At 42.9% G+C, this 24,170-nt stretch overlaps 1 pseudogene; it reads right to left on the bottom strand.

The window, feature by feature from the left end:
- Positions 1 to 216: 216 nt before the first annotated feature.
- Positions 217 to 23,043, bottom strand: LOC141040958 (uncharacterized; annotated as a pseudogene).
- Positions 23,044 to 24,170: the final 1,127 nt, after the last annotated feature.

Raw genomic sequence — 24,170 nt, 5'->3', positions numbered from 1 at the left:
CTCCATATCCACATGAGGAATTTGCTCATGGTCAAAGATCTTGTTCTTCTCGAATAGCAGTGAAGAATAGAAGTTCATCTGGCTAGCAGTCCAAAAACACTTGCGTCGAAGACGAGCAGAGTCATAAGGATTGTAGTCAGTGAAGAAAATGTGATCATTGAAGAAGTCTTCAACCTTGAACTTCTGCTTCTTGGAGAGAGGGTTCTGTGGCTTGGGCTAAAGATTTGCAGTTGATGTCTTAACAACCTCTTGAGGTATAGCCACCAGAGCCACTGGTTGAGGAATTTCAGGTGCAATGTCATCAGTAGCTGCCTGGGTCTCCATTTCTTCAGCAACATTTACATCAGCACCGGTGGCTCGAACTTCTTCAGGAATGGTGAGAAGAGAAGCTTGACGTTCTTCAGAGCCCGTGTGACTTTCTTCAGTTTGAACCGGGGACTGAGCAATCTGTTGCAGAGGGGTGTAGAGTGGTGAATTGGGGTGATGACTTTTCCAGAAGTCATCATTCAGAATTGGCGTTGTACACCCAATGTCCACATCTTCATCTTCCTCATCTATTTCTTCAACGCCTGCCTCTACAGCAGTGAACTGCGGCATAGGCGAGGAGACCAGTGGAGCTGAAGTGACATTTTCCACTTCAATTTCTTCATCAATCTTCTTTGACGTAGCAATAGAAGGATCTTCTTCATCAGATTCACTTGGAATCACATATTCCTCAACAAAGGGAACAATCTCCTTTGATGGCATGCTTGATAAGGGAACAACATCTATAGGATTTTCATAAGAGCTTGTCAAAGTCTTCACTTTCTTCGGAGCTGAAGACTCCGAGGAAGTAGATGCTTTCCTTTTCTTCACAGCTGCTCGCTCCGTGGCTTTGGTTTTCTTTGCTTCTGATGCAGAAGGAAGGATAGGACTTGTCGTTGGTGCGGGAGGAGCAGAGGAATTTGGTGCTGTTTCTTCAGGCACAGCAGCAGATGCTTCGACTGGCCTGGTTTGTTCTTCAGGCGCAACACTAGAGGTTGCCCTGGCAATTTCTTCAGCAGCTGGAATTTCTTCATCAGCCCTGGTGCTCTCATTTTCTTCAGCAGCCTGATTTTCATCACCGGTGCTAGCATGTTCTTCAGTTGGTTGTGCAGAAGCTTCGGCCTGAGGAATTTCACGTTGTGTTGAGGCTGCAACATTTGAGGTGAATCCATCTGCCATTCTGACGAATCTGATCTTGGCTCCTAGCCAATCTGCACGGTATGCGTCAAATTCATCACTGAGTGTTTTGATCTCAGCTTGCATGGCCACAAGTTCATCAGTTGTCATTTTGACAACGTTCTTCCTCAGAAATCGCTCCTTCTTGTACTGAGCTTTCTTCGGTTGCCTAGCCTTTTCAAACTTCCATTTTTCCTCGCCTATGAAGGCTGTCAACATGTGACTTTGGCCAGGTGTAAGATTGAAATCATGCATAGGAGTGTTGGGGTCCTTGTGCTAGAGATCAATGAAACCGAGGATCAACTTGGGATCCAGCAGAAGAGGCGCATTGGTGCCTTTAGCTCTAGCGGCCCTTTGCTGTCTGTCTCTAATGATTTCAGCTAGTTCCTCATCATCAGCTTCGTCTTCACTGGACGACACATGCAAGGCAACCTGCTTCTTGTGAGGACTTGGTCTTGTGCCTCGTCCAGTAGTGGCCTTTGTCCTCAGCAAAGTTGGGCCTGTTGAAGACTACGGAGGAGCTGAAGAACTTGTAGATGCTCCTGAAGCAATTGAGATGCATGTGGTCCTTTGGCAAGAGGCGAGATGCGCAGGTGCTGATACGTCTCCAACGTATCTATAATTTATGAAGTATTCCTGCTATTATACTATCCTTCTAGGATGTTTTATATGCATTTATATGATATTTTATATGATTTTTGGGACTAACCTATTAACCTAGAGCCCAGTGCCAGTTTCTGTTTTCTCCTTGTTTTAGAGTATCGCAGAAAAGGAAAACTAAACGGAGTCCAATTGACGTGCCACTTGACGGAGATCATTTTTGGACCAGAAGAAGCCCACGGAGTACCAGAAGCAGGCCAGAAGAATCCCGGGCTGCCTACGAGGGTGGGGGGCGCGCCCCTGCCTCGTGGACAGCCCGGAGACCCCCCTGACGTGAAATCAACGCAAAACTCTTCTATATATACCCAAACTTCCAGAAAGAAACCTAGATCGGAAGTTCCACCGCCGCAAGCCTCTGTAGCCACGAGAAGTCAATCTAGGCCCTCTCCGGCACCCTGCCGGAGGGGGCCATCATCACCGGTGGCCATGGAGGAGTATCCCGGAGGGGCCATCATCACCATGAAGGCCAAGGACCGGAGGGTGGAGGCCATGGAGGAGGAAGCACAAGGGGGAGAACCTCTCCTCCTCTCTTCCGGTGGCGCCGGAGTGCCATCGGGAGGGGAATCATCGCCGCGGTGATCGTCTTCATCAACATCACCATCATCATCACCATCCTCATCTCTTTTAAGCGGTCCACTCTCCCGCACCCCGCTGTAATCCCTACTTGAACATGGTGATTTATGCCACATATTATGATCCAATGATGTGTTGCCATCCTATGATGTTTTGAGTAGATATCTGTTGTCTTTGGGTTGATTGATGATCTAGATTGGTATGAGTTGTATGTTTTATTTTGGTGCTGTCCTATGGTGCCCTCCATGTCGCGCAAGCGTGAGGGACTCCCGCTGTAGGGTGTTGCAATGCGTTCATGATTCGCTTATAGTGGGTTGGTGAGTGACTGAAACACAAACCCGAGTAAGAGGGATTGTTGCGTATGGGAATAAAGAGGACTTGATGCTTTAATGCTATGGTTGGGTTTTACCTTAATGATCTTTAGTAGTTGCGGATGCTTGCTAGAGTTCCAATCATAAGTGCATATGATCCAAGTAGAGAAAGTATGTTAGCTTATGCCTCTCCCTCATATGAAATTGCAATGATGACTACCGGCCTTGTTAACAATTGCCTAGGACAATTCCGCACACCGATCCATCATTATTCCACACTCGCTATTTATAATATTTAGTAATATATTCTAACTTTATGATAACAGCACCTACTTTTATATTTTAGCTCTCCGATATCATGCAAAGTTATCCTCTTCATACCCACAACGTAGTTTTATTTCTCGTTTCTAGTTGGAAGCAAACGTTCGGTGCACGTAGAGTCGTATCAGTGGCAGATAGGGCTTGAGAGAATATTGATCTTACCTTTAGCTCCTCGTGGGTTCGACACTCCATACTTATCACTTCTACCTTTGGAAATTGCTACGATGATTCCCTGCACTTGGGGATTATCAAGCTCTTTTCTGGCGCCATTGCCGGGGAGCAATAGCGTGGGGTTGATATTCTCGTGTGTGCTTGTTTGCTTTCTTCACTAAGAATATTTTGTTTTTCCTTTTTGTTTCTGTTTAGTTGTGGGTGAAACATACAAAAAAAATTTAAAGAATGAAAATATAAAATAAATTACTTGCCTTTCATGCCTAAAAAGTTTTTCAAAAAGCTAAGCGATGGGAAAGTTATGCATTGAAGAAGTGAGGGTCGACCTTGAGCACTTGTGTTCATGCTCACGGAAACAATGTATAATTTTTCATGGAAGTTTATCTGTAAATAATTATTCCCTTGTATATATTCATTTTATTATAAAAATAATGTGCCAAGCTTTGGTTTTAGGATGATTAGATTGCTTGTTTACTATGTGCAGAACAATAACATAAACTTTGGCTGTAGTGCGTGAATTTACATTTTTTACTGGAAAGTCAAATGGGTCTGAAACTTTTTGCACATTACTTCTGTAAAAATTGTTCAAATTTTCAAATTGAGTTCATAATTTTAGGAGTTACAGAAGTTTGCTAAACTTCCAGATTACTACAGACTGTCCTGTTTAAGACAGATTCTGTTTTTGATGCATTGATTGCTTGTTTTGATGAAACTGTTGATTTCTATCAGTGGATTAAGCCATGGAAAAGTTATATTACAGTAGATACAATGCAAAAACAAAATATGAATTGGTTTGCAACAGTACTTATAGTAGTGATTTGCTTTGTTATACTAACGGATCTCACAAGTTTTCGTTAAAGTTTTGTGTGGATGAAGTGTTCGAAGAACGAGGAGTTACCGATGTGAGAAGAATAAAGAGAGGCAAGAGTTCAAGCTTGGGGATGCCCAAGGCACCCCAAGTAAATATTTCAAGGGATATTCAAGCATCTAAGCTTGGGGATGCCCCGGTTGGCATCCCATCTTTCTTCTTCAACAAATATCGGTATACCTCGGTTTTGTTTTGTTCACATGATTTGTGTCCTTTGTGTTTTTTTTTCTTTTAAGAACCATGCTAGCATGAGATAGCCCTTCATTGATTTATAGAATACTTCATGTGCTTCACTTATATCTTTTAAGTACGATCTTATAGAATTACTCTTTGTGCTTCACTTAAATCTTTTGAGTATGGTTTTATAGAATGCTTCGTGTGCTTCACTTATATATTTTGAGCTTGGATATTGGTTAGTCTATGTTAATTGTAGAATGCTCCATGAACTTCACTTATATCTTTTGGAGTATGAATAATACTATCATTTAAAGTGGGTTTGGAAGAGTGTCAACTTTAGGAATTAGTGATCCCACTATTTTGGAGGTGTTCAATGTTAGTGTGATATTTATGAAAGTGGATTTGGAAGAGTGTCAACTTTAGCTAGTAATGATTCCACTATTTCGGAAGAGGTTCCAATTGAGTATGAGAACAAAGTTGCTATTCATGATGCTACTGAAAATTATTATGGGGGAGGAATACATGCTTGTGGGAGTTGCGATAATATCAAGTTTCCTCTCTAAGTGCTTAAAGTTTTGAAGTTATACTTGTTTTGCCTTCCTATGCTAGTTGATTGTTGTTCTTATAAATTGTGTGCTCGCAAAATCCCTAGGCATAGGACCCGTGTTAGATTTAAATGTGCTAGTCATATTCTTCAAGATGCTCTCTTTGTGTTTCAATTCCAATCTTTTATGTGAGCATCATTGAAATCATCATGCCTAGCTAAAAGGCATTAAAGAAAAGCGCTTGTTGGGAGACAACCCAATATTTACCCTTACTGTTTTTGTGTGTTTACATGATTAAGCTACTGTAGTAATCATGTTTTATAGATTTTGTTTCAATAAAGTGCCAAGTAAGACCTTTGGGAAGACTTGGGTGAAAGTCAATGTGATCTTGCTGTAAAAAACAGAAACTTTGCGCTCACGAGATTAGCTGTCATTTTTACAGAAGAGTGATTTTGAGTTGATTCTTTTTGCGGAAGATTAATAGAAAAATTAATCACGTACACCAATTTATTTCATAATTTTTGGAGTAGCAGAAGTATGGTTTATGTTCGGATCATTACAGACTGTTATGTTTTTGACAGATTCTGTTTTCATTGCATAGTTTGCTTGTTTTCTAGTTTCTATGACTTATATTCCTCAATATAATTTGTAGAAATGATATGGTACAGTAGGCATTTGTGAGAACAATCATGAACCTTGTCTTTGACAGTACCAAAGTGAATGGTTTGCTCTTTATCATACTAACCTATCTCACGAAGTTTGGTTAAGTTTTGTGTGATTGAAGTTTTCAAGTTTTGGGTGAGATATCGATATGAGGAGAATAAGGAGTGGAAAGACCCTAAGCTTGGGGATGCCCAAGGCACCCCAAGGCAATATTCAAGGAATACTCAAGTTCCTAAGCTTGGGGATGCCCCAGAAGGCATCCCCTCTTTCGTCTTCAAAACTATCGGTATACCTTACTCGGAGCTATATTTTTATTCATCACATGATATATGTTTTGCTTGGAGCGTATTTTCAATTTTACTTGTTGTTTGAATAAAATCATTGGATCTGAAATATTGAATGAAAAAGAATCCTCCCATGGCTAGTTAATTATTTGACTACTCAGTGTTCTTCACTCATATCTTTTGGAGTAGTTTGTCATTTGCTCATGTGCTTCATGTATATCCTATCAGTAAATGGTTGAATAAATTGAATGTCATAAATCTGAATTTATATATGTTTCGTATGCTTATAACATGGGGAGTAATGACTTCACACATAATAAGTATAGGTAGTAAACTTATTGAAAGTTAGCAAACGTAGAAATTGTCACTTGAACAATTCATGAAAGAATATTGAAGGAAGAGAGGTTTCACATATAAATATACTATCTTGGACATTTTTTATGATTGGGAGCACTCATTAAAATATGACATGCTAAAGAGTTGATGTTGGACAAGGAAGACAACGTAATGGGTTATGTTTTCTTATATCTGAAATAAAGTATATTGTCATGGATCATCAAACATGTTGAGCTTGCCTTTCCCCCTCATGCTAGTCAAATTCTTTGCACCAAGTAGAGATACTACTTGTGCTTCCAAATACCCTTAAAACCAGTTTTGCCATGAGAGTCCACCATATCTACCTATGGATTGAGTAAGATCCTTCAAGTAAGTTGTCATCGGTGCAAGCAATAAAAATTGCTCTCTAAATATGTATGATTGATTGGTGTGGAGGAAATAAGCTTTATACGATCTTGTGATGTGGAAGAAATAAAAGCGACGGACTGCATAATAAAGGTCCATATCACAAGTGGCAATATAAAGTGATGTTCTTTCGCATTAAGATTTTGTGCATCCAACCCTGAAAGCGCATGGCAACCTCTGCTTCCCTCTGCGAAGGGCCTATCTTTTACTTTTATCTTCTACCTTATGCAAGAGTCTTGGTGATCTTCACCTTTCCTTTTTACATTTTATCCTTTGGCAAGCACAGGATGTTGGAAGGATCTTGATATATATATATATATATATATATATATATATATATATATATATATATATATATATATATATATATATATCTAATTGGATGTAAGTCAGCATGAGCTATTATTGTTGACATTACCCTTGAGGTAAAAGGTTGGGAGGCGCAACTATAAGCCCCTATCTTTCTCTGTGTCCGATTAAAACTCCATAACCACAAGTATTGCATGAGTGTTAGCAATTGTGAAAGATTAAATGATAGTTGAGTATGTGGAGTTTGCTAAATCAAAGCTCTGACATAGACTCTTCCTGAAAATAAGATGAATTGCAATTGTTTGATGACTGAGAATATTGTTTGTTAGTTTTCAAGAAAGTTTATGATCTATACTTTAAACATGTGACTTGCTGGTTACTTGATCATGAAAAGTTTTATGAGATGAGCTATTGTTATGACATATAATGATGCTAGAAAAAGTGATTCGAATTATCATTGATCAAACTTATGCACTTGCTAGCATTCACCCTTCAGAAATTATTTCTTTTATCATTTACCTACTCGAGGACGAGCAGGAATTAAGCTTGGGGATGCTGATACGTCTCCAATGTATCTATAATTTATGAAGTATTCATGCTATTATACTGTCCTTCTAGGATGTTTTATATGCATTTATATGATATTTTATATGATTTTTGGGACTAACCTATTAACCTAGAGCCCAGTGCCAGTTTATGTTTTCTCCTTGTTTTAGAGTATCGCAGAAAAGGAAAACTCAACGGAGTCCAATTGACGTGCCACTTGACGGAGATCATTTTTGGACCAGAAGAAGCCCACGGCGTACCAGAAGCAGGCCAGAAGAGTCCCGGGCTGCCCACGAGGGTGGGGGGCGCGCCCACCCCCTAGGGCACGCCCCCTGCCTCGTGGACAGCCCGGAGACCCCCCCCCCCGACGTGAAATCAACGCAAAACTCTTCTATATATACCCAAACTTCCAGAAAGAAACCTAGATCGGAAGTTCCACCGCCACAAGCCTCTGTAGCCAAGAGAAGTCAATCTAGGCCCTCTCTGGCACCCTGCCGGAGGGGGCCATCATCACCGGTGGCCATGGAGGAGTATCCCGGAGGGGCCATCATCACCATGAAGGCCAAGGACCAGAGGGTGGAGGCCATGGGGGAGGAAGCACAAGGGGGAGAACCTCTCCTCCTCTCTTCCGATGGCGCCGGAGTGCCATCAGGAGGGGAATCATCGCCGCGGTGATCGTCTTCATCAACATCACCATCATCATCACCATCCTCATCTCGTTTAAGCGGTCCACTCTCTCGCACCCCGCTGTAATCCCTACTTGAACATGGTGATTTATGCCACATATTATGATCCAATGATGTGTTGCCATCCTATGATGTTTTGAGTAGATATCTTTTGTCTTTGGGTTGATTGATGATCTAGATTGGTATGAGTTTTATGTTTTATTTTGGTGTTGTCCTATGGTGCCCTCCGTGTCGCGCAAGCGTGAGGGACTCCCGCTGTAGGGTGTTGCAACGCGTTCATGATTCGCTTATAGTGGGTTGGTGAGTTACTGAAACACAAACCCGAGTAAGAGGGATTGTTGCGTGTGGGAATAAAGAGGACTTGATGCTTTAATGCTATGGTTGGGTTTTACCTTAATGATCTTTAGTAGTTGCGGATGCTTGCTAGAGTTCCAATCATAAGTGCATATGATCCAAGTAGAGAAAGTATGTTAGCTTATGCCTCTCCCTCATATGAAATTGCAATGACGACTACCGGCCTTGTTAACAATTGCCTAGGACAATTCCGCACACCGATCCATCATTATTCCACACTCGCTATTTATAATATTTAGTAATATATTCTAACTTTATGATAACAGCACCTACTTTTATATTTTAGCTCTCCGATATCATGCAAAGTTATCCTCTTCATACCCACAACGTAGTTTTATTTCTCGTTTCTAGTTGGAAGCAAACGTTCGGTGCACGTAGAGTCGTATCAGTGGCAGATAGGGCTTGAGAGAATATTGATCTTACCTTTAGCTCCTTGTGGGTTCGACACTCCATACTTATCACTTCCACCTTTGGAAATTGCTATGATGATTCCCTGCACTTGGGGATTATCAGGTGCCGAGGACTTTGTAGCAGTAGCTGAAGGTTTTGCAACAGGGGGAACTGGAGCTGCTTGAGGAATATGCCGTGAGGGCTTTGATGAGCTTGGCCGTGAGGGCATTGCTGAGGAATTGGGCTTGTGTGCAGGCTTCTTGGGCATAGCCTTCTTAGGCTTGCTAGTAGAGGCCTCAGCAGCGGCAGCAACAATGTCTTTGTTGAATTTCCTCACTACTTATCTGGCCAACTTGGCTTGCCGTTTGGCCCATTCATCAGGATACTCCTCACCGCGCTTGAGGCTAGTGGGATCAGCTTCTTGGCCTGGTGCCAATGGAGGTCTTGGGCAAGGAGGGTGTGAAGCGAATTTCTTCATGTACTTTGGAGTCACATATCTGTACTCCCTCCATTCCCGTGCCCACCTCCTCTCTATCCTCTGTATACGCACCTTGCGTTGATTCTTGTTCTCCTTGCCATGTTCGGCTTCATCAGGAGTGCAATATTCCTCATAGATGTCATCTGGAATCTCAAAGGCAGTGTTTACTTCCAATTTCTTCCCTCCCTTCTGAGGTCTCTTGCCATCAGCCATTTTCTTCAGCTGAGGATTTTGAACAATGGAATTCTCTGATGAGGTATGCAATTTGTCTTCGAGGAATGCTGCAAATGAGTTAAGTTGATGAGAACCTAGTGATTCAACAGCGGACATGTGTACCTGTGAACAGAGTATATGTGCGAAGAATTTGGAGATGTCATATGCATTCACAGAAGTTTTTCAAAAGAAACAAGTTTGAGGAATTTGACCAGGAGTGTCTTGAGGAATTTCACTAAGCGGTCTTTGACTTAGGTTCCGGAGTTGTATAGATTGAAAATCCACACAATTGAGGAATCTTGAAGAAAAACGTTGCTTAGAGAAACAAATCAAGAACAGATGCATGTGAGGTGTTTAAGAGTGTGGAAGTTGAAAAATAAACACCTTTTGAAGATTTTGTGGAAATCGTCAGAATCAACAAGGGCAGTAAAAATAGATTTTATTTACCCTTGACGAAGAACACGATGAACTGGGAGTGGATGTTGAGAAGTTCGTCCGTTCAGATCTTCCACGCCCTAACTTGGCGAAGGAAGACAGCTACGGCGGCGGCAGAGTGAAGATTTCCGCGGTCGGCGCGAGTACGACGTCGACGAGGTCGAGGCACTGAAGCTCTTCCTCACCGGCGACGATGGAAGTAGCGGCGGCGCTAGGTCAGAGAGCTCGAGCGAGGGGAGTGAGGTCGAGCGGGGTAAATGCGGTCTGAGGAGGGTGAGGGATATTTATAACCGAGGTGAAAAACTGCTCGTCCGAGGAAAATGGACGAACGTGCCCCTGACCCTTCTCATCCTAGCGACATGTGTCACCCACATACAGAGAGGTGGAGATTGTGTGAGATCGTGGGTGAATAAAATAATCATATCATGGGATGTGGAGCGATTTGAGTGGCAAAAGCCAAAAATTTAGATAAGAATATTTTAAAGTTTCGTTCGGAAATTCTTCAGCTGACAAGGACACAGTGAAGATTTTGAACGGGTTTCAAATAGAACGCACATGAAGAATTTGTGAAAAGACTGGGTTGAGTTTAGCATAGAGGGGGAAGGGTCCGATCACATTCACTTAGCAGAAAAGTCAACTCGAAGAATTAGCAATAAGTGAATGCTATAGAGGACAGAAAACTCAAATCTATATATAGGGTGGGACTATTTAGAAACCCCCCTCTAGAGTTCCTAAATAAGCTTATTTAGGAACCACCCCCTCCTAACCTATTTCTTTTCCCGAAGGGAGCGATCGAGGGAGCGAGCGGCGCTGTAGCGACGTGAGGGAGCGAGCGAGCTCAGGTCTGCAATAAACGGTTCAAAAATTACGATAAAAAAATAGTGCGGAAAAACGGTACCAGAAAAAGTCCACCCGGCAGTTAACTAGTATATGACGCACAGTTAGCTTATCTGTTTTCGAGCAGTTAGGAACGGTTCCTGAATAGCTTATTTAGGAATGGATCCAGTCGAGGCCCTGCGCCCTGCCGCACACCTCCCCGTTTCCAGTCGACGGTGATGACCACATCTCCAGTGCCTCTTCACTGGCCGACGAGAAAAGCACTTGTCGTTCCCCCTCCTTTCCTCGTGTAGGTGCTGGTCGCGGTTACCCATGGCCATTGCAGCAGTTACCAGATAGGTAGGTGGGAGGGGCCTGTTGGGTGGCGCACACGGGGGAGGTTGCTGGTGGCGGCACACCGACGGGGTGGGCCGGGGTGGCGCACTGGCAGCCATCGTCGCAAGGGACTCAGACCGGCTCTCCCACCCGAAAACTCCATCACCTCCTCTGCTCCATCCATCTCTTCCTTTGCCATCGGCCGGGGTGACCTGATTCATGGCAAGCACGGCCGGATCTACTTCAACGCAGCTATCCACCAGAGCTCTCCTCCAATGCAGTTAGTGAACTAAAACTGTAGCAGTTGACTTGTGCTTAGATTAGCAGTTGACTTAACTTGAACACTTAACTGCCATGCACACTCGAGCAGTTAGCGTAACCTTGGCAAAAAAAGAACGAAAGAAACAAAAGTTGATATCTTCAGTCAAGCAGTTCACTAGTTCTTAACTGCCGCAGTCCCGGCAGTTAGGTCTTTCAGGCCCTGCAGTTGCAATGACCCAGGGATAATAATAAAAAAAATAAAAAAATTAGTACCTTCAGTCCTGCAGTTAACTGCCGCAATCCCCGACGGTTAGGTATTTGAATACCGGCAGTTAGCTTGGTCCGGGAAAAACCAGGAAAAAACAAAAAAAGTGTCTTAAGTCACGACAGTTAGCTCGGGTACAAAAAATAGCATTCTAATGAGAGGATTCAGTTTGTTTGCCAAGCCCCTGCTTGCGTGAGGTACAAAAAATATTTTTAATCCCGGCAGTTAACTCGGTGTTAACTACAGCAATCCCTAGCAGTTAGCTATTTTACTCCCGGCCGTTAGCTTGAACCGGGCAAAAAACAAAAAAAAAGTATTTTCAATCCTGACAGTTAAGTATCGCAGTCTTGACAGTTAGCTATTCCAGTCCCGGCAGTTAACTTGAACAAGAAAAAATAGAAAAAAGAATTAAAAACAAAAGAAGCAAAAAAAGTATTGTCAGCCATTGCAGTTAGCTTGCTCATCGCGCGCATTTAGGTCCGCAGTTAGCGTGACCCAATCAAAAAAGAAAACATCATTTTCAGTCTCCGCAGTTAACTTGGTGCTAACTGTTGCGATTCCTAGCAGTTAGCTATTTCACTCCTGGAAGTTAACTTGACCTGATGATAAAAGTATAGAAGAAAAAAAAACAATTTTCTTCATTCTCAGCAGTTAGCTTGTCAGCATATGTCAGTTAGCTATTCCGCGCGAGCAGTTAGCGTGTTCTGTAGCATTTCGGGCAAAAAATGTCGAAAATGATGTTGGTTTTTTGAAAACTGCTCTTAAACCGTAGCAAATCCGAAAACATGTTATATATGCCAAAGTTCGGGTTAATCGGTACCTTTCAAATGGTGTATCATACGCATCATTCCAACAAAAGCTTTGAAAATTCCTTTCACAAAAACATTGAAAACTCGTTTGATGGATTTTTAGTTTTTTGAATTTTGTAAAAAAACCGGATCGATTTTGGGAAAATGACCAAAATGAGTGTTTTGCTCCTTCTCAATAGCTATCCAAAGGTCATCAGTTGCATCAATCCGATTAGTAGTTAAATAATTACGACCCAAAAAACAGTGTGAAAAAACGATGCTTGAAAAAGTCCGCTCTGTAGTTAACTAGTATAGTTCGCATAGTTAGCTGTCTGTTCTCGTGCAGTTAGGAACGGTTCCTGAATAGCTTATTCAGGAATGGGTTGCAGAATAGCTCGGATGTATATATAGGGATGCTATTCATCACCCAGGGTGCAGAATAAGTTATTCTTCACCCGAGGTAATCTTACAATCACTTCATAATTAAATTACATTTGGAATTCAAATAGTTACATTCCTATTGATTCAGTATGTAAATTTTGGTATAAAACAATAATAATATAGGTCATAAGACAAGAAAATTTGGAGTTTATGTATATTTTACACTATGTTTTTACGTTTGTAATTTTACATAACATAAAATATTTTTTACGGCGATTATATATTTTCTTACGGTCTCTTTTTACGTCAGAAATAAGACAAAAATTACGGAACGTAAAATTATAGTGCATTGGTGGTAAAATAGAGGGGGGTGAAGAATAACTATTCCTCACCCAGGGTGACGAATAGTCAATCCCTATATATATATATATAGTCAATGAACAACAAGGCCGGAAAGAGTGAAGACAATGCAAAGTTGAAGAATTTGAACAACAGGGGAATTTCAAAAATGAAGAAAAACTCAAATTGAAGATTTTCAACTTTTGTTGATGTCGTGACCCACCGTATAAGAATGATGATTTCAGACGCCGCGTACAATCGTCGTAGGGCTCTGAGAATCAAATTCTTCGTTAATTTCTTCACACTTAGAGGGTTAGTATTCATTGATTGAAGAAAAATGTTACTTCATGTGTTGCACATCTAAGTCATCAATTTTGCATAAGTGTTAGGATGTGTGTCCTTTTCAAAGACATTCGAAGATTCTAAGATATTTAGCTCACATCGCAACTTGCTAAATCTCTTCTCTTCCAAGGGCTTTGTGAAGATATTGGCTAGCTATTCTTCAGCCTTCACGTGCTCGATTGAGATGTCGCCCTTCAACACATGATCACGAAGAAAATGATGATGAATCTGGATGTGCTTTGTCTTCGAGTGCTGAACTGGGTTATGAGCAATCTTCATGGCACTCTCGTTGTCATAGTAGAGAGGCACATTAGTCCTTGAGGGTTTGCTTCATCCACAGCAATTGAGCACAGCACGAACCAGCAGCAATGTACTCAGCTTCAGCAGTAGAGAGTGATACGCAGTTCTGTTTCTTCGAGGACCAACATACCAAGGATCGTCCGAGGAAATGGCATGTCCCTGATGTTAACTTGCGGTCCACACGATCAGCAGCATAGTCAGAGTCAGAATATCCAATGAGATCAAAAGCCGAGCCCTTGGGATACCATAATCCAAGTGTTGGAGTGTGAGCTAGATATCGAAGAATATGCTTCACGGCCTTATGGTGTGATTCCTTCGGTGTAGCTTGAAAACGGGCACACATGCAAACACTAACCACAATATCTGGCCTAGATGCACATAGATACAATAAAGAGCCAATCATGGAGCGGTATACCTTTTGATCAAAGTCAATACCATTTTCATCAGTGCATAGATGGCCATTTGTGGGCATAGGGATTTTGACGCCTTTGCAATCTTGCATGCCGAATTTCCTCAACACATCCTTGAGGTATTTCTCCTGAGATATGAAGATGTCGTTGCGCTATTGACGAATTTGAAGACCTAAGAAGAATTTCAATTCTCCCATCATAGACATTTGATATTCCTCACTCATCACATAGGCAAATTCGTCACTGTAACGTTGGTCAGTACAGCCAAAGATGATATCATCAACATATTTTTAGCACACAAATAATTCATCATCATAGGTTTTGGTGAAAAGAGTTGGGTCAAGTGAACCGGGTTTGAAGCCTTTCTTCATGAGGAATTCCTTCTAAGTGTCATACCATGCCCGAGGGGCCTGCTTGAGGCCATAGAGGGCCTTATTGAGTCTGAAGACTTTGTCAGGATGCTTTAGATCTTCAAAACCTGGGGGTTGAGCAACATATACTTCTTCCTCAAGCTTACCATTGAGGAATGCACTTTTCACATCCATTTGATATAAGATGATATTATGATGGTTAGCATAAGCAAGCAATATGCGAATAGCCTCAAGTCTAGCAACAGGTGCAAAAGTTTCATCGAAATCAATTCCTTCAACCTGTGTGTAGCCTTGAGCTACAAGCCGTGCCTTATTCCTCACCACAAGGCCATTTTCATCTTGCTTATTGCGGTAGATCCATTTGGTGCCGATGATATCGTGCTTGCGTGGGTCTAGTCGCTTGACAAGTTCCCAGACATTGTTGAGTTCGAATTGATGCAATTCCTCTTGCATCGCTTGAATCCACTCAGGCTCCAGAAATGCCTCATCTACTTTGGTGGGCTCTGTGATAGAGACAAAAGCAAAGTGTCCACAAAAGTTAGACAAATGTGAAGCCTTTGAGCATGTAGAGGACCTGGTGCGTTGATGTCGCTGATGATTTTCTCCATCTGCACTTCATTTGCAACGCGAGGATGAGCGAGTTGACGACTTTGAGTCGGCTCAGCATTTTCTTCAGAGCCATTTTCCTCAGGTGCACCAGCATGATATTCTTCACATTCTGGAATGACTTCTTTAGCAGATTCTTCTATAGGAATGACATCCTCAGTAGCCTTGAACTTGATGCATTCCTCAGGTGACTTTTCATCTAGCACAGGAGGTAGGTGCTCTCTTTGCGAGCCATTAGTTTCATCGAACCGCACATCTACAGTTTGAACAACCTTGTGGTGCACGGTGTTGAAGACTCTGTAGGTGTGCGAGTCCTTTTTGTAACAAAGCATAAAACCTTCATGTGCTTTCGGTGCAAATTTAGAATTGTGATGAGGATCTCTAATCCAACATTTAGCACAGAAGACTTTGAAATAACTCACATTGGGTTTCTTGTCAGTGAGGAGTTATATGAGGTCTTTTTGAAGAATTTGTGAAGATATACCCTGTTGATTATGTGGCACGCAATATCAATTGCCTCGGGCCAGAAATGATGAGGCGTCTTGTATTCATCAAGCATAGTGTGAGCCATCTCAACAAGAGTCCTGTTCTTGCGCTCCACGACGCCATTCTGTTGAGGAGTATAAGGAGCAGATAACTCGTGAGTAATACCAAGTTCATCAAGATAGTCATCAAGACGAGTATTCTTGAACTCGGTCCCATCGTCACTTCTGATGTGCTTGATCTTCACACCAAAGTTGGTTGAAGCCCTCGAGGAAAAACGTTTGAAGACTTCCTGCACTTCATATTTGTAATTGATGATATGCACCCATGTGTAACAAGAATAGTCATCAACAATAACAAAGCCATATAAAGATGCAACATTAGTGAATGTGGCATAATGAGTAGGGCCAAAGAGATCCATGTGAAGCAATTCAAATGGACGAGTGGTAGTCATGATAGTCTTTGACGGATGCTTGGCCTTGGTCATCTTTCCAGCTTCACAAGCTCCACACAGATGATCCTTGAGGAATTTGACATCCTCGATGCCAATGACATGCTTCTTATTCGCAAGAGTGTGCAAGTTCCTCATTCCAGCATGACCTAGTCGTCGATGCCATAGCCAACCTTATGAAGCTTTTGCAAGTAGACACGTAGCAGGTTGTCGTCCTGTAGAGAAATCAACAATATACAAGTCTCCTCTCCTAAAGCCTTCGAAGTCTTTGGAATGGTCAGCTTCCATGATCACAACACAATGATACTTGCCAAAGACAACAACCATATGAAGATCACAAAGCATTGAGACAGACATGAGGTTGAATCCTAAGGACTCGACAAGCATGACTTTGTCCATGTATCGATCCTTTGAGATCGCAACCTTACCTAGACCCAATACCTTGCTTTTGCCTTTGTCCGCGTAGATGATATGCTTCAGATGTGATGGAGATAAAGTAGTGTCCATCAATAAGTTCCTGTCACCAGTCATGTGATTTGTACATCCACTGTCGAGGACCCACTCAGTAGCTTTGAGTTGATCATCCTGCAGATGAATTAGTGCATCTTACGAACTCATATACTTCATCAGTGAAGAATATGACATACCATCAACTCGAGATTCACGCTGTGTTGAGACTCCTTCGTTGACCTTGGACAGCCTATCCCAGATAAACTTAGCAGTCTCCAAAGCACTCACTCTGCCATACTGCCTTTGCTCACATGGCCACATATGATGTTCTTCGCTTGAGAGTCGAGTTGCTTGAATCTCTTCACATCAGCAGCGTTGATGGTAGGAGTGACAGAGGGAACACCATTTTCCACAACGTACCAGAGATCGTTGTCAATTGCCTCAAGATGCATTCGCATCTTATTCTTCCAGTAGGGGTAGTCCCTCCCATCGAAGGTAGGACACCCAGTAGAGACCTTGATCATACCTGTAGTCGACCCCACTAAAACTCCAGGCGGTTGACCAAAATCACATAGAAGAAGGGAGTACCTTGCTCTGATACCAATTGAAAGTGCGTTATATTGACTAGAGAGGGGGTGAATAGGCGATTTTTACAAATTCATCACTAAGGAATTTCAAGATGAAGAAATTCCTAAGTCACGAACAACTAGCAGCGGAATAAGTACTCAGATGCAAGCATAACAGAGCAGTAGCATAGTCATCATGATGAAATAAAAACAAGCACAGAGTACAAGTAGCGTAAACACAAGATAAGCAGGCTGAAGACAAAGTGACTGAAGAATTAGAACTGAGGAAATTGAGAAAGTCTTCAGTCAAAGGATTCAAACAGTAACGATCAAGTACAACAGCATATGAATGAGGAAATGGAAGGGTTGAGGAAATAGAACCAGTAGCTTGGTGAAGACAGTGATTTGGTAGACCAGTTCCAACTGTTGTGACAGTTGTACGTCTGGTTGGAGCGGCTAGGTATTTAAACCCGAGGACACATAGTCCCGGACACACAATCCTCACCGTATTCTCCTTGAGCTAAGGTTACACAGACCTCGCCCAATCACTCCTGGTAAGTCTTCAGGTGACTTTCAAACCTTCATAGAGTCGGTCACTCGGCGATCCACAATTTCCTCTTGGATGCTCTAGACCATGACGCCTAACCGTCTGGAGGGTGCACAGTCCTCAAAGGTAACAAGCGTCAGTTCCACACAGGAACAATCTCTTTAGTGACGCTTAATCACTTTGGGTTTGTAGGTGTTTGGGTTTGGGTTTTCCTCACTTGATGATTTTCGCTCAAAGTCCTCGGAGGATGGGATGCTCTCAATGACAAGTGTCACTTTCTCTCGGAGCAGCCAACCAGCTAGTGGTTGTAGGGGGCGGCTATTTATAGCCTAGGGAGCAGCCGACATGATAGACATAAATGACCTTCAATGATATGACTGTTAGGTAGGTAGATATTTTGGGGCAGCTTGCGCGTAGCACAGCAACGGTCAGATATTTGATCTATCAAATTCCTCAGGGCTATCATGTTCCTCACTTGTAGGCAATCCGCACTGGCGAATTCCCAACTCCTCAGTCAAAACAAATTCCTCAAAGACCAGAAGATCTTCGTCTATGTCACTGAAGAAATTAACTGAACTATATGAGATTTCCAATGGCTTCACTCGAAAGGATTGGTAGGTGTAGGATTTTGAGATGAGCATCACTTGGAAACTTTTCCTAGTTTTACCTCGACCCCCTTTAACAGTACGGTGTTTCCTATGGCTCAAGAAAGAGAAAACGAAACTACGAAAACAAAAGTCTTCATGCTTCGTATTCCTCGCATCAATATCAAGTCTTCAAGGTCACAACAATTTCTTCACTTTCAACGTCTTCAGAAAGCCAAAGTCTTCAGTTGAAGACATTCATTTTTAGGGGTCGACTTTCTCTGTAATATCAAACTCCTCATAGACTTATAGACATGTGTACACTCACAAACGCATTAGTCCCTTAACCTATAAGTCTTCAGTACACCAAAATCACTAAGGGGCACTAGATGCACTTACAACCAGCGATACTATCAACCGCCCGGCGATAAGACGCCATGAGCGGGTCTTTAGAATCCCAAGTGCCTGAAACTTGCTGAGCCACCAAATCTAAGTCACCAAAACACCTGACCCGGCTTAAATTCATCTCTTTGGCCACCCGAAGGCTATGGAGCAGGGCCTCATACTCAGCTGCATTATTAGTACAAGGAAACATTAGCCTTAAAACATAGCAAAATTTGTCACCTCATGGGGAAGTCAAAATAACTCCAGCGCCCGAGCCCTCCAGCTCCCTAGACCCATCAAAGTGAATGGTCCAGTAAGTGTTATCCGGTTCTCCTCAGGCGTTTGCAATTCTGTCTAGTCATTGATGAAATCCACAAGAGCTTGAGACTTGATAGCTGTCCTTGGCATGTATTTCAGGCCATGGGGTCCGAGCTCAATGGCCCACTTGGCCACTCGGCCAGTGGCCTCTCTGTTCTGAATAATATCCCCTAAGGGAGCATAACTAACCACAATAATGGGATGACCAAGGAAATAATGCTTCAACTTGCGACTGGCCATGACACTACAGGAATCAGACACTTTGCCGTCTGCCATGGCTGACGGCAAAGGCATGCCTGGCGGACGGCAAAGGCCTTTGCCGTCAGCTAGCAGACGGCAGCAGGTCCGGCTGAATAAGCTACGGCAAAGGCCTCTTTGCAGTCTGCTGGCTGACGGCAAAGATGAAATGATCTTTGTCGTCCGCCAGCAGACGGCAAAGAGCCTGGACGGCACACGTGGCAGGTTAGGTCCGTTAGGGGGTTAACGGCGTGCTTTGCCGTCTGCTGGCAGATGGCAAAGTCCTTTGCATCTTTGTCGTCTGCCAGCGGACAGCAAAGTGCCCATATAGGCCAGCCCAGGTTACTACCACATGGCATGCTATGCCGTCCGCTGGCTGACGGCAAAGATGCAAAGGTCTTTGTCGTCTGCCAGCAGACGGCAAAGCAACCATATAGGCCAGCCCAGTGCCCCCAGGTTGCACAGGTAGCTGCCATGTGGCAGCTTTGCCGTCTGCTGGCAGACGGCAAAGAGCCTGTATAGCCCCTGTTTTTCTGTTTTCTCTTAAATTCATTCAATTTCACAGAATTTCACAGATATATATATAAACATTTGAAGATATATATACACAAGCATACTAACACATATCCAACAACATATCCAACACATCCAACAACAAGTTTGCAACAACACATATCCAACAACATATCCAACACATATCCAACAACAAGTTTCGGAGAACATAAAAAAAGCACAAGGAGAAGAGTAGACTCCGTGAACGCAAGCTCCTCATCTAAAGCAAATCTGCAAATTAGGAAAGATGAAAGTTAGAAGAAGAAGAAGAAGACTAGCTAGAAGAAAAAGAAGAAAAAGAAGAAGAATTTATCTTCTCTTTCTTAGTCTCCTCTCCTCTTCTTTATCTTCTTATTCTTCTAACTAAGGTAGGAAAAAATGCCATTTTTTAGCTAAGCTAGGTAAAAATGCTAAGTGTGTAGGTCATTTTAGAGCTAAGCTAGGTAAATAGGTCATTTTGGAGCTAACCTAGGTAAAATGGATTATATTGGAGCTAACCTAGATAAACTTGGTCATTTTTGAGTTAACTAAGCATATTATGCCATTTTTTACATAAGTAAGCTAATTATAGGTCTTTATTGAGCTAACCCAGGTAACTAAGCATATTAGAGCTAATTTAGCATTTTAGAGCTAACTTAGGTCATTTTGGAGCTAACTTAGGTAAAATTGATCATTTTGGAGCTAATTAGGCTTATTATGTCATTTTCGAGGAAAATAAGCTAACTATATGACATATATGATGTTACCAAGATTGTTATGCCATTTCAAACCTAAGTAAGCTAATTATGCCATTTTTTACATATGTAAGCTAAGTGTATGTCATTATTGAGCAAACCTAGCTAACTAAGCATATTAGAGATAACTTAGCATATTAGAGCTAACTTAGGTCATTTCGGAGGAAACAAAGCTAAGTATATATCATTTTGGAGCTAAGTAAGCTAATTATGTCATTTTGGAGAAAGATTAGCTAAGTCTAGGTCATTATGGTAAGCATTATGGAACACTAGAGAAAACTTACCGTCATCACGGAGGTGAAGGACCGGTCGGGTTTGCGCCGGTGCCAGACGGAGAAGGACCGGTCGGGGTCGGGGTTGCGCCAGTGCGAGACGGAGAAGGATCGGTCGATGCTTGTCGGGAGGCATGCTGCACCAAAGATCATTTGCAATGTCTTGTTAGCATCATGCAATTGAAATGTGAATACTAGTAACTAATGACCTTTCAAATGAAACTCACCGTGTCCACTATAGCAATCTGGGGCATCAGCGGAGGGGTCTGACCGTTTTTCTCGCACACGGACTGCACATTTTGTTTTCACGAGTCAGTCATATTAGTTAGTAATGAAACGAACATTACGTGCATGATTTGGCTAATATGCAGGAGAAACTTACTGTGAGGAGCTCATATAGGGCCTGGTGAGACGCGTCGTTCCAGTTCCTCTCCGCCTCCAACAGACTAGCCGTCCTCTCCTCGAGCTTGATCTCCCTCTGCTTAGCCTGCCTGTTTGCCTCCGCCAGAAGATCCTGGGCCCTAGCCTCGATGGCGAGCTCCATTGGTCGTGGTTGAGGCGGTATCTTGGGAAGAGACATCGCCTGGTGCTTGTTGATCTCCGGGAGACTTCTAGAACAACGTATGAGTCCATCCCCAATGGCTACCGAGCCATGTTTCCTCCCCTCACCAGATAGCATCACGAGCTCTGGATCAAAAGGACTCTGGCTCGGGTTGAAGTCATCCCCTCTCGTCGCCTTCCCAAAGTCTCTGTACCTCACGAGCTTGTTGTGGGAGGAGATGTTGGTGAAGCTCTCTAGATGATCGAGGTCATCCTCAGAGAATGCCTTGGCCTTCTTGAACGGGGCAGTATGGGCCATGGCATAGAGGTCGTACAGCGGTGGCACGTCCTTCTTGTTGTGTTTCGCCTAAAAGAGAGGAACAACATATTAGTTAAGGGCTGAAGCTAGCATGAGGAATGAAATTGCATGAATCGTTAAGGGCTCCAACCACATACCCAGTGATCCCCGTACTCAAATAAGTTGGAGCTCCCTTGATGGTGTGGCACACCTCGCATTTGGGCACGCTTATCCCTGGCCTTGTTGTGTTCGGCTAGCCATTGGGGAGAGCACCACTCATCCACCAACGCCTCCCAACAGTCCATCCTATCCGCACACCATCTCGGGGGCACCTAAGTTTGGCAAAGAGAAATTTCAGCGCTACGCCTATGAATGAAATCAAGGAAACTAAGTACAAGGCCTTAAGAATATGTAATTACCTTCATGTACTTCTCCCGACTCAGATACTTGCCGCGGCACTTCTTCTTGGCCCTCCTAATGTTAGTCGAGGCGTAGTAGTCTCGAACAGCCTGCACCCTAGCCTCGTGATGTAAGTTCTGAAGTAGGCGCTTGCACTCGGCTTCGAGAACCCTAGCCGCCTCCGCCTCGTGTTCCTCAGAACACCTGTAGAAGGTCTGCAATCGAACAAGACAACACTGATTAGTACAATCACTAGGTAATGTTGATTTTTAATTCTGTAAAGGAGAAATTACCCAAAACCGCCGCCTCACAATGTCGGCCACCGTCTCGCACAAGACACCATCGACCCTCTCCTCCGGTGGGGCCGGGGCAGCCACGTACAGCTCCCAGCTCAGTGCTAGATGTGGAACCTGACCCTCATCAGGCAACGTGACCCACCCCGGGAAGTGGTGCCAGCAAAGCACACAGAGGACCTGGTTGGGCCTGCGGACACCATCGGCGTCTATCCAACCCCTGCAGTATGACAAGGCCAACACATTAGATATTAATTTGAAGAAACATGAAGGACAAAGGTTAAAAAAGAGTAAATGCACTTACTTCTCCCCGTTAGGGTCAATCAACCACCTCTGATCGCGGTTCGTCGGCACGGCCGGGAGCTTCGTACCACCATGCTGGTAGACCTTCTTGCCCTACTCAACCAGCTCGCCCTCGCTAAACCTATTGTCAAACCAGGTCTCATCACCATCAGCATGGCCACTAGTCTCCGAAGTCACGTGGGACGAAGGCTCCAGGACCGGAGTCTCGTGGGACGAAGACGCTGGGGCCCGAGTCTCGTGGGACGAAGGCTTGGTGACCCGAGGCTCGACGGCCCGAGGCTCGTGGACCGGAGTCCAAGATAGGTCCAAGTCTGATGGCTCCACCTGAGACGGAGCACCCCGGTGGTCCGGAGAATTAGCTGGGGGTGGTGGCGAGGAAGGCGCAGCAGCCTTCCTACCTCTCCGGCCGCCACGTCCACCTCTAGCTGCACCCCTCTTTGTCTTCCCCCGACCTCTCCCGGTCGAAGAAGAAGCGCCCGCCGGTGTCTGCATGCTGTCTACCAACGCTCTCCGAAGGTGCTGGGGTGGAATAGCTGCACCCCTCCTAGCACGCACCGAGGAAGGAGGCTCCGAGCGCTCTCGACCCGCGCCCACCATCTGTCAACACCTGCAATGACAAAGAGTAAACGAAATTAGTACAACATAAACATAATAATTTTTTAATAACATGAACTCATTAATAATATGTATTCCCCTCGATCCTCGACCCCTCGACCTAGCTAGCACTAACCTAAACCACCCACTAACCTAAACTTCTTCTTCTTTCCTTCTCCTCATCTTCTTCTTCTTCTTCTTCTTCTTCTTCTTCTTCTTCTTCTTCTTATTTTTCTTCTTCCTTCTTTTCCTTTTTCCTTTTTCCTCTTTTCTTCTCATCTTCTCCTCTTTTTCTTCTTCTTCTTCTTCTTCTTCTTCTTCTTCTTCTCCTCCTCCTCCTCCTCCTCCTCCTCCTCTTCTTCTTCTTCTTCTTCTTCCCCCTTCTACTTATTCTACTTTTCTTCTTCTTTTTTCATCTTTTTTTCACTTCCTTTAATTATGACTATTTAACTAAAACTAACACTAATCTAATCTAATCTAATATAGCTAACCATATATCTAATATATCTGTTATCTAAAACGGAAAAGAAAAAACAGAACTCCTCCTCCTCCTCTTCTTCTTCTTCTTCTTATTTTTCTACTTCCTTCTTTTCCTTTTTCCTCTTTTATTCTCATCTTCTCCTCTTTTTCTTCTTATTCTCCTCCTCCTCCTCTTCTTCTTCTTCTTCTTCTTCTTCTTCTTCTTCTTCTTCTTCTTCTCCCCCCTTCTACTTATTCTACTTTTCTTCTTCTTTTTCATCTTTTTTTACTTCCTTTAATTATGACTATTTAACTAAAACCTAACACTAATCTAATATAATCTAATCTAATCTAGCTAACTATATAACCTAAACTAATTAAACCTAAACCTAAACTAATTAAACTAAATAACCTAAAATAATTAAAGCTAAAGTATTTAAACTAAATAACCTAAACTAATTAAACCTAAACTGATTAAACTAAAAAACCTAAACTAACTAAACTGAAAAAACTTAAACTAAAAAACCGAAACTAAACATAAAAGAAAAACAGAAAAAAAACAGAAA

The sequence above is a fragment of the Aegilops tauschii genome, chromosome 2 (assembly GCF_002575655.3).
Source record: "Aegilops tauschii subsp. strangulata cultivar AL8/78 chromosome 2, Aet v6.0, whole genome shotgun sequence".
NCBI classification, from domain to species: domain Eukaryota; kingdom Viridiplantae; phylum Streptophyta; class Magnoliopsida; order Poales; family Poaceae; genus Aegilops; species Aegilops tauschii.
Note: the sequence above shows the minus strand (reverse complement) of the source record. Positions and strands in the feature narration are given on the sequence as shown.